Source organism: Dipodomys merriami, unplaced genomic scaffold (assembly GCF_024711535.1).
Source record: "Dipodomys merriami isolate MVZ:Mamm:240054 unplaced genomic scaffold, mDipMer1.0.p SCAF_181, whole genome shotgun sequence".
Lineage (NCBI taxonomy): Eukaryota > Metazoa > Chordata > Mammalia > Rodentia > Heteromyidae > Dipodomys > Dipodomys merriami.
In genome coordinates, this window is record NW_027203171.1 from 314,421 (window position 1) to 323,109 (window position 8,689).

General features: G+C 40.9%; 1 pseudogene; it reads right to left on the reverse strand.

Annotated features, from left to right (window-relative positions):
* Positions 1-746: 746 nt before the first annotated feature.
* LOC138830030 (14-3-3 protein zeta/delta pseudogene) lies at positions 747-4,421 on the reverse strand (annotated as a pseudogene).
* Positions 4,422-8,689: the final 4,268 nt, after the last annotated feature.

Below are 8,689 nucleotides of genomic sequence, written 5' to 3' on the forward strand. Positions count from 1 at the left end.
CTGTGAAGCTTGATGGCTTGGCCCAAACCAGGGTGTTTTTGTCTTTCTGTTTGCATGCCCTATTCCAGTGTGAATTCCTCCCTCTTCTATGATCCTAAAAGTTCCTCTCAGTCACGCTAAGCTACCTCATATTGTCTTCCCAGGTGTTACCCATTAGACTTTGGAATAAATCTTTGTTATCCCAGGTCCTGAGTGTGGGAAGCGTCAGGGCCACTTCTAGAAATTAGGCTTGTGTTCTGACCTCTGGCATTTGCCACAGTCAGGAATAGTCAGGCATCATTTGGGACAACACAGTTCCTTTACTGATAATGCAGTATCACCAGAGAATTCCTAAATTCCTTAGCTCCCTAGGCCTAATCTTTCCAGGCCCAGTGATACAACTATTGTCCAGCAACTTCTAAGCCTGAGCAGGGAGGATCATTCAAGCTCAGGAGATGAAGGCCATTCTAGGTAACATAGAAAGATTGATTTTCAAAGAAACACAAGTGTAGCAGTTCTTTACCAGAGACTCTGGGTTTGATCCTCAATACTAGGGAAATAAAACTAGCCTAATGCACACCATTTTTAAACTAATAATAAATCTCTTTTAATACTGAGTGCACAATTTCCCATTTTTCTTTCTAATCACCAAGCATAAAACTGTAAATTTATAAAATGCTAAATGACTGTAGAGGAAGAACATGCTTAGTTTCTTGGCTCTGTGAAGATCCGTGAGAATAGAAAGCAATTTTAGGGCATTTCTTACCTCATTCCAATGATATCAAAGACATGTTGCTAGTGCTCATTGATTTGCTAAGGTGGTCATCCATCTTGACATTGGTCGTATTGCTGTTGGCCTTAGCAACTGCTACCCCATTTTCTTCAACTGAAACTTGATTGCACTGAGCAGGATTGTTTCTGTCTTGCAGTCCTGGAAGAGAAATTAAAAACATGAAGCTCCATTATTACCCCAATTCCTTCTATTTTTTTTTTCAATTCCAGTCCCGCAAATTCATTTTTTCATAACCAACAAATAGGTCCATGCCTCTTAATGATTTTTGTAATTGAAAAATTCTCATCATCCTATGATTTAACACAATTTTATAGGGAAAGGCTAAAAATTGAAGAAAGACCCTATAAGCATATTTGCAATGTGTGTTAGCTGTCACTTTCTTAATGCAACAGCCTCTCTAATTTCTCTCCATCCTAACTTACTTGAGACCCTACAAATGGATGGAACTCAGATAAGAACATCTGTCTTGTAATTTATATTACATCTGGGGCCTATTGACCACAAAAGGTACTTTGGTAAACTATTAATACTCACTGCATAGATAGTGAAGCAAAACAGATTTTTTGTTACGTAACCTCCCCAAGTTTTTCAGAGAGAAGCAAAAATACCAAATGTAGAACCAAGAATAATTGCTGACAGTGCTGATATGTCAGAGAAACTATTCACATCAAGGTGATCTGTGTTTTTAGTTCATGACTGAACTAAATTTCTTTCTTTTTAGTCGCCTTCTTTGTAGAGATCTTCATTTCTTTGGTTTTCAATCCCAAATAATTTAATAATTTTACTGATATCACTTCTTTGAAAATGGATCTCACCTCTTGTGTGTTCCTGTTTTAAGGCCCTGATATCAGTCTTGGGTTCTTTTCCATCATGGCTTCTTCTGAGATGAGCTTTGTCAGAAGCGCTAACACTTGTGCAAAAGATCTAATAAATTTACCGGTTTTACGAAGGAATCTGGGTGGATTCAATTGACTGGGTGGGTTTGTACTGATTTACATATAGCATTGATTTTATATTTTAAATTAGGTAAATGTTATCTTACTACTTAAACCAAAGCAATATGTGTGTGTGTGTTTGCATACATAAATGCATGTCTCTATGCCTGACTGTCTTCGATATAACTGCAAACTTTTCATTTTAAAACTATATCAAACACAAGAATAGTAATTTGTATAGCTGGTATTTCAAATAAAGAGGGCAGATTTTTTTTGCCTCAGATCATCAGTATTTATTGAGCATTTACATTGTACTAGGCAAAATAGAACATACAGAAAATATTGCCCCTGCTCTAGAGGATCTTACATTTTATAAGAAAAAACAAATGCACCATTTCAAATGGCATTTTTGTTTTCTGTTTTCTGTAAAGTACCAAGGAAATATTCTGTATGATGTGATTTAGGTATAACAGCCTCATCATTATTGCGAGAAGAAAGATTTTGTGGCAAAAATGACAGACAGACCATTTGGGATAGAGTTTATAAGAGATACACAATCTCATCAACTAAGGTAAGATGTGCTGCAGTGGAGGATGTTGGAAACAATTTGTGGAATGCAAGCAAAGTAACAAAGGATCTTAGAGAGTATGTAGAGCCAGAAAGATCATGTGGCCATTTCCAAAGTACACAGCCACCAAGACAAGTGACAAGGCAGAAGAAAAAAATAAAAAAATAAAAAAAGGAGAAAATCCTATGCACCCGACAAACAGAATGACCAAAATCGAAGGCAAACTGTACCAAGAAATTCTGAAAAACCAAAACTGATTAGGAAGCATAGAATTTACAGTTAATGCTATCCAATGTCATATGGGCCAAGTACAATGTGGCTTCTTAATTCAGAAATTGCTATCTGCCAAAATTTTAACTGGAACACATTAGTTTTCCAATCAATTTTCCACCCCAAAGGAGAAAAAAAAAACACTTTTGTTTTTGAGGTGAGGGTAGAATGGGGAGTATTGGAAGTGGTTGGTAGTTAGATTAGGATTTTTGTTGTTATGATAAACTTTGCACTTTAACTCAGTAAATTGCCTGTGAAAAGGGACTAAGGAACAATTTTCTAATAATGTACAATTTCCTTAGAGGATATTTAAACTCAAAACAATGATTTACATGAAATATAGTAGAGAAAGTAGTTGAAAAGTCCATTCAAAAATGTTTTATTCCACTTACATGAACTTAATACATGTGTTCTTAACAATTATGGTTAGATGGTTCATGAAAATTTCAAAAGACATTAAACAAAGCAGGCCATCATCTTATTTCCCTGTTATCTAGTTTTTTTTACAGCATATGTGTTTGAGGCACGTAGCAAAATAGAAAAAAAATCACAGAAGTAAAAAGAATCTAAAAACCAGTTAAATACATAAGGTTTTTTGTGTATGACTGTGCTTAATACACATGAATAGTGAATACCAAGCAGTTCATTTTTACTACACCTTTACTTTTATACCACTTCTTAGGTTGTCTAAAACACTGAAATACAAATAAAATGTGTAGCAAAAATAATTTGAGCAAACAGCAGGTAACTTCACAAATTATGGAATGTGAACCGTTACTGCCCTTATCCAGAGTTAATTGGGTCACAACTTTGTCTGAAAGAACACTTCTGGTGCTGTAGTCAAAAGTGTGCTCACTGAAATAGACTCTTCCACAGAAATACATGATTCCAACTTGGAATATCCATGGAATATCTATTTGAGCCACAGCCCTAGAATGCTCCAAAACTTTATAATACACACGATAACTACACCTGTGACCGGAACCAATTTTCTCTCTTATTCTACACGAGTACAAACCAATATGTAGGAAGATTTCTTCGCTTAGACGTGGAATCAGTTTTAACACTGGCCCTTGTGAAGTCACCATGAACCAAAGCACATGCCAAACATTTATAACTTGTTTAAAAATTCCACATCGTCATACTGGCCATCTCATGATGAAAACAGATAACTCACTAAATGTTAACATGCTCTATTCTCCTAATATGAAACAAAGAAACAAAAAAACATGGGAAATACAGAAATTAAAATAGAAGTAACATAACCCACATAAAGTATAAAGTTCTCAGCAATGACTTCATCAAAAGCTATCTTTTCAAGAAAGGAATCTTCCTCTGGGGAGTTCACAATCTCATATCGAATAATGAGAATTTCAGGGCCAGAACAATCTGATAGGATGCATTGGATGAATTTCCTTTTTGCTAACCTCAAAATCTTCTTGGTATGCTTGGAATGACTAACTCAGATTCCCTTTCTTGTCATCACCAGCAGCAACCTCAGCCATGATGTGGTAGCAGGCTTTCCTCATTTTCAAATAGAAGACATTGTTCTCTGCTTGTGGAGCATTAGGGATCAAGAACTTTTCCAAAACAGACATTATATCATTGCAGATATCTCTTAGCTTCTTCTCAATTCTTCCTGTGTTCTCACACGATCTGCTGATTTTTCTCAGCACCTTCTGTCTTTTGCGCAATACTTGAAATTACCCTCCAAGATGACCTATGGGTTCAAGTAAGCAGCTGAAAGAAGATTCCTTTCTTCATTAGGTAATTCAGCTTCTTGCTCAGTTACAGACTTGATGCAGGCTGCCATGTCACCATATCGCTCAGCCTGCTTGGCCACTTCAGCCTCCTGCACCATCTCATTTCTATCCATGACTGGATGCTCTGTGTCCTGAATTGGTGGTGGAGTAAAGACAGGAGGTATTTGGTCTCTGGACGGTGGCAAAAGCAGTGGTGAGACTGAGCTTCTGTCCCTGGATCTCACAGCTCACAGGCTCCAGCAGCTTTGTAGACATGGGTCTTCTTCAAATCCAATTTCATTGTTTTTCCATGTGACCAATATCCTTACTTCGCCCTGAAAATTTCACAATCAGTTAAAGTACATTTTGTTTGCTGCTCATTTTTTGTCATGTTAAAATGATTTCATATCCAGACATTATAGTAACGTGTGATTGTGGGTTTTATTTTTGGAAACAATATGGCCTATGGTAGTGTGTATGGTGCCAGGTGTTCAATGTGCACATTCTTTGATGACCTCGCACAATGATGATATGATGAAGGAAATCTTGCCTTCTACTCCAACTGTCACTCAGAGCAAAGAGGTTCACAATTATGAACAGTTGGGACATGATCAAGTTCCTGTCTAAAGTCCTGAGAAATGGGAAATCTGAGCTATTGGTATGGAGCTACCTTCATACAGAGTTTCTGCATGCTACTTTTACACATGAGACTGCTCAATGTTACTTAATCAATATTCCTCATCTTTAAAAAAATTTGCTATATTTTACTGTTGTTTAAACTTGCAAGAAAATTCCATTAAATTACTGTTTTATTTTAATTTCTGCAATGAAATCACTTTTTAAAACATTTTCTACGGCTTGGAATGTGGTTCTTTGGTAGAGTGCTTGTCTCGATTGCATGAGGCCATACGTTTGATTCCTCAGCATCACATGAACAGAAAAAGCCAATAAGTAGTACTGTGGATCAAATAGTAGAACACTAGCCTTGAGCTGAACAGCTGAAGGACAGCACCCAGGCCCAGAGTTCATGCCCCACAATCTGGAAAAATATACATACATATTTTTAATTTAAAATAGCATAGTTTTTCCAATGTACTTTTTATAAACATCTTGGAAGAGAAAATATAACAGGGGCACCCCTTTATTGCCTTTATCAGATTAGGGGACTCGTGATACAAAATAGAACAATGTCAGACTCGGATGTGTGGCTTAAGGACTAGAGCTTGAACATAAAAGCCAAAAGTTTAAAACACCAAGTGTTTAAAGCTAACCACAACATAAACAAAAGCAAAGGTAAATATAGTAGTAGAATTTCATGCAACGGAAATAATGCATCATATTTTTATTTGTGTTGAGGTCCACATAGGGTATGATAGACATGGCAATCCAGAAATTTTAGATGGGTTTTCAGAGTACAATGAGAGAGAAAGAGAGTACTGATAACTTTGTCCCTGTGATTTGGAGGATCCTGGGGATGTGATCACAAGTAGTGTCATCAGGAGAGTGCTGTGGATAGTGGATGATGAAGGGAAAATAACTTGTGTGGTTCTCAGTGAGTTTGGTACTGTGGCAGAAACTGGGTATCTACAAGGTGAAAGAATCCTGCACATTCATCCCAGGGGACCACACAGAGGAAGGCAGGCACAGGAGAAAGATTATTATAAGGTTTATTAAAGAAGCCATAATGTCCTGGAAGAGGGAGCACATGGCGTTTTTCCCTATCCAGAATAGCAGGAGGATCTGGGGGCAGGAAGTGAGATAGGTGCGTGCTCAGGTGGGTCTGGGCAGAGAGAGGGAGGGGGCAGCTGTATGCTGGAACCTCTCAGCTCGAAGGAGCTCAGGTCTGGATGGAGCTGAAGACCAACAGTAGGCATAATGCTTACATTCCCCAATTTGCTTATTCTAATACATAGGGGAACCAGCCAGGGGATATGGAGCTCGTTTCTTCTGGAGCTCCTTCCTGCTGTAAAGGGGGAAAGTAGTCAGGGACCCTTGCTTTATTGCCCGGCCGGTTACTATCCAAGAACCATCTGCCTGACTGGTTCATAAAGGTCTTCTTTTTTCCATGAAAATAGTTATCTAAAATTCAAGACACATTTAATAACAAAACAAAGTTGCTGTGGCTGGGAATGTGTCTCAGTGGTAGAGTACTTGCCTTGCATGCTCAAGGCCCTGGGTTCGATTCCTCAGCCCCACAGAAGAAAAAAGACGGAAGTGGCACTATGACTCAAGTGGGAGATTGCAAGCCTTGAGCTGAAGAGCTGAGGGACAGCACCCAGGTCCAGAGTTCAGGCCCCAGGACCAGACCAAAAAAAAAAATTTGCTGTTCAGGCAAATATTGCTCTTAGGAGCCCAAGAGAGAAATAAGCCAGGAAGGTTTGATTACCAGAAGAGACATAGCATGGTACCTGGCTCCAGGCATCCTAGAGGGGGGAGGTCAGACTTTTTTAACGTTAGGATTAGAGTAGCCTGAGGAGGTAGCATAGATATTTAAAGATGCCACAGTCAAAAGGTGTCATGGGTTCTTTTGGCTACTTCCTGCTGGGGAGGTGAAGGAGTCACTGGAGCTAGGGACATTAGGGTCCAGCAGGGCAATGTAAATGATGTCTTCAGTTGCCTGTACTAAGAGGATATCCGTGACTTGTGCCCAGGTGGTGTCCTGAGTGGGGGCTGTTATCCTGTTAAAGGAGACTTTTGGATAGATCAGGCAAAAAGATGACAAGGTACCAAGGTCAGTTTATATGAATGGCATAGGAGAACACACATTAGCCATGGGCCAGAAAAGTTATATTTGAAGCATAAGCCCCTATTCAGGGAAGTAGGGAAAAAGGGGATATCTGTAGTGACCGTCTACTCGACCAGCGAGGAAAAACGACCACCACACCAGGAGTCTTCTCAGATCACGCTTTATTGGAGAGCCTTTTAGTTGTAGGAGAGCTTGGGCGCGAGAGAGCGTGCACCCGAAACACAGCCGCTTATATAGGAGAATCGGAACGCGGGTCTTTCTATTGTTGGTCGCCTGCCTTTCACCATCACCAGGTGTCATGGGATTGGCTGGGAACTCTACCTGGCTCGTGCACGCGCACAGCCCAGGCCTCCCACCAAGCACCGTCTGGGGTGGAAACCTCAAAGCTGCAAGGGAGTGGGCTGAGTCTCGCCTCGGCTCCCTACAGTTCCCCCTTCTTTGTTTTATGGCAACAGGTAAGAGTAGAGGTTGGGCCTCTGTCTAAGACATTAATGAGAGGACCTTGCACTGGCCTTCACCTGAGGGGCGCGCCTTCCCCAGTGATGACCAGGCCCGTCCGATGCCTTTTTTGCAGAGGTGGGATCTTGGGCATCAACCCACTTGCAACCCAGCATGCTCTTCTTGAGGAGATGAGAACCATCTCCTCAAGTGCAGTGCACTTGCCTTGCACCCTGTCCCAAATTGCAAATTGCATACCTGTCCCGGTGCAATGGGATCCCCTGATCCCTCGGGGTGCTAAGGCTATGCAAAATGGTAAGGCTTAACTGCCTCTTAGGGCCGACAGCCAAATCTGGGGTGAGGATCCACTCTCCAAAGTGGCTAATGCTTGCGAGATAACAACCTTGTCCCTTCTGGTTTGGGCTCGAAGGCGACAGACCAACCATAGGCAGACCACGCATCCTCCCAAGCAGCAGGCTAAAAACATTCCGACTCCCACCCGCTCTTTGGAAAAGGACACCGCAGAGGCAATCCAGTCAGTAAATTGTAACAGCCCACAGCATCATTGGTTTAGCAATCACAGGGATTGCTATTAGCATTGTTGCTAACAGCAGGAAGATCAGCTGGATCTTCAAGAGCGGGTTCTGCTGCAGTCTCCACCGGCCTGGTCAGTCTCGTTGGCACCCAGTGAGGTACTTCTTGACTCTGTGGAAAAACACAAACAGCTCCCCTGGATCTCGTTATTACCGGATCCGGTCCATACCATTTATTATTAATAACATCCTTCCACATAACCATGTCTTTAGTATCCATGGAGTCTCTTGTCATATGCCGATCTGCGGCAGACTGATCATTGTCATTTAGAATTAAAAAATTAAGGGTAAAGAGCGCAAGAGAAAGTCTTTCCCTGGGGGATGCGGACTCAGCAACTCCCCCTTTTTGTTTTTGAAGCATTTCTTTTATGCTTCGATTAGCTCTTTCCACTATACCTTGTCCTTGAGGATTGTAGGGCAATCCAGTGGTGTGGGCAACCTGCATTTGTGCGCAAAAGGCGCGAAAACCATGGGAAGTATAAGCAGGGCCATTATCCGTCTTGAGTCTAAGGGGCTTTCCCCAAGCTGCCCAAGCTTCTAAGCAGTGTATTCTGACGTGAGACACCTTTTCTCCTGCCAGAGGTGTGGCATGAATGACACCAGAAAAGGTGTCCACAGACACATG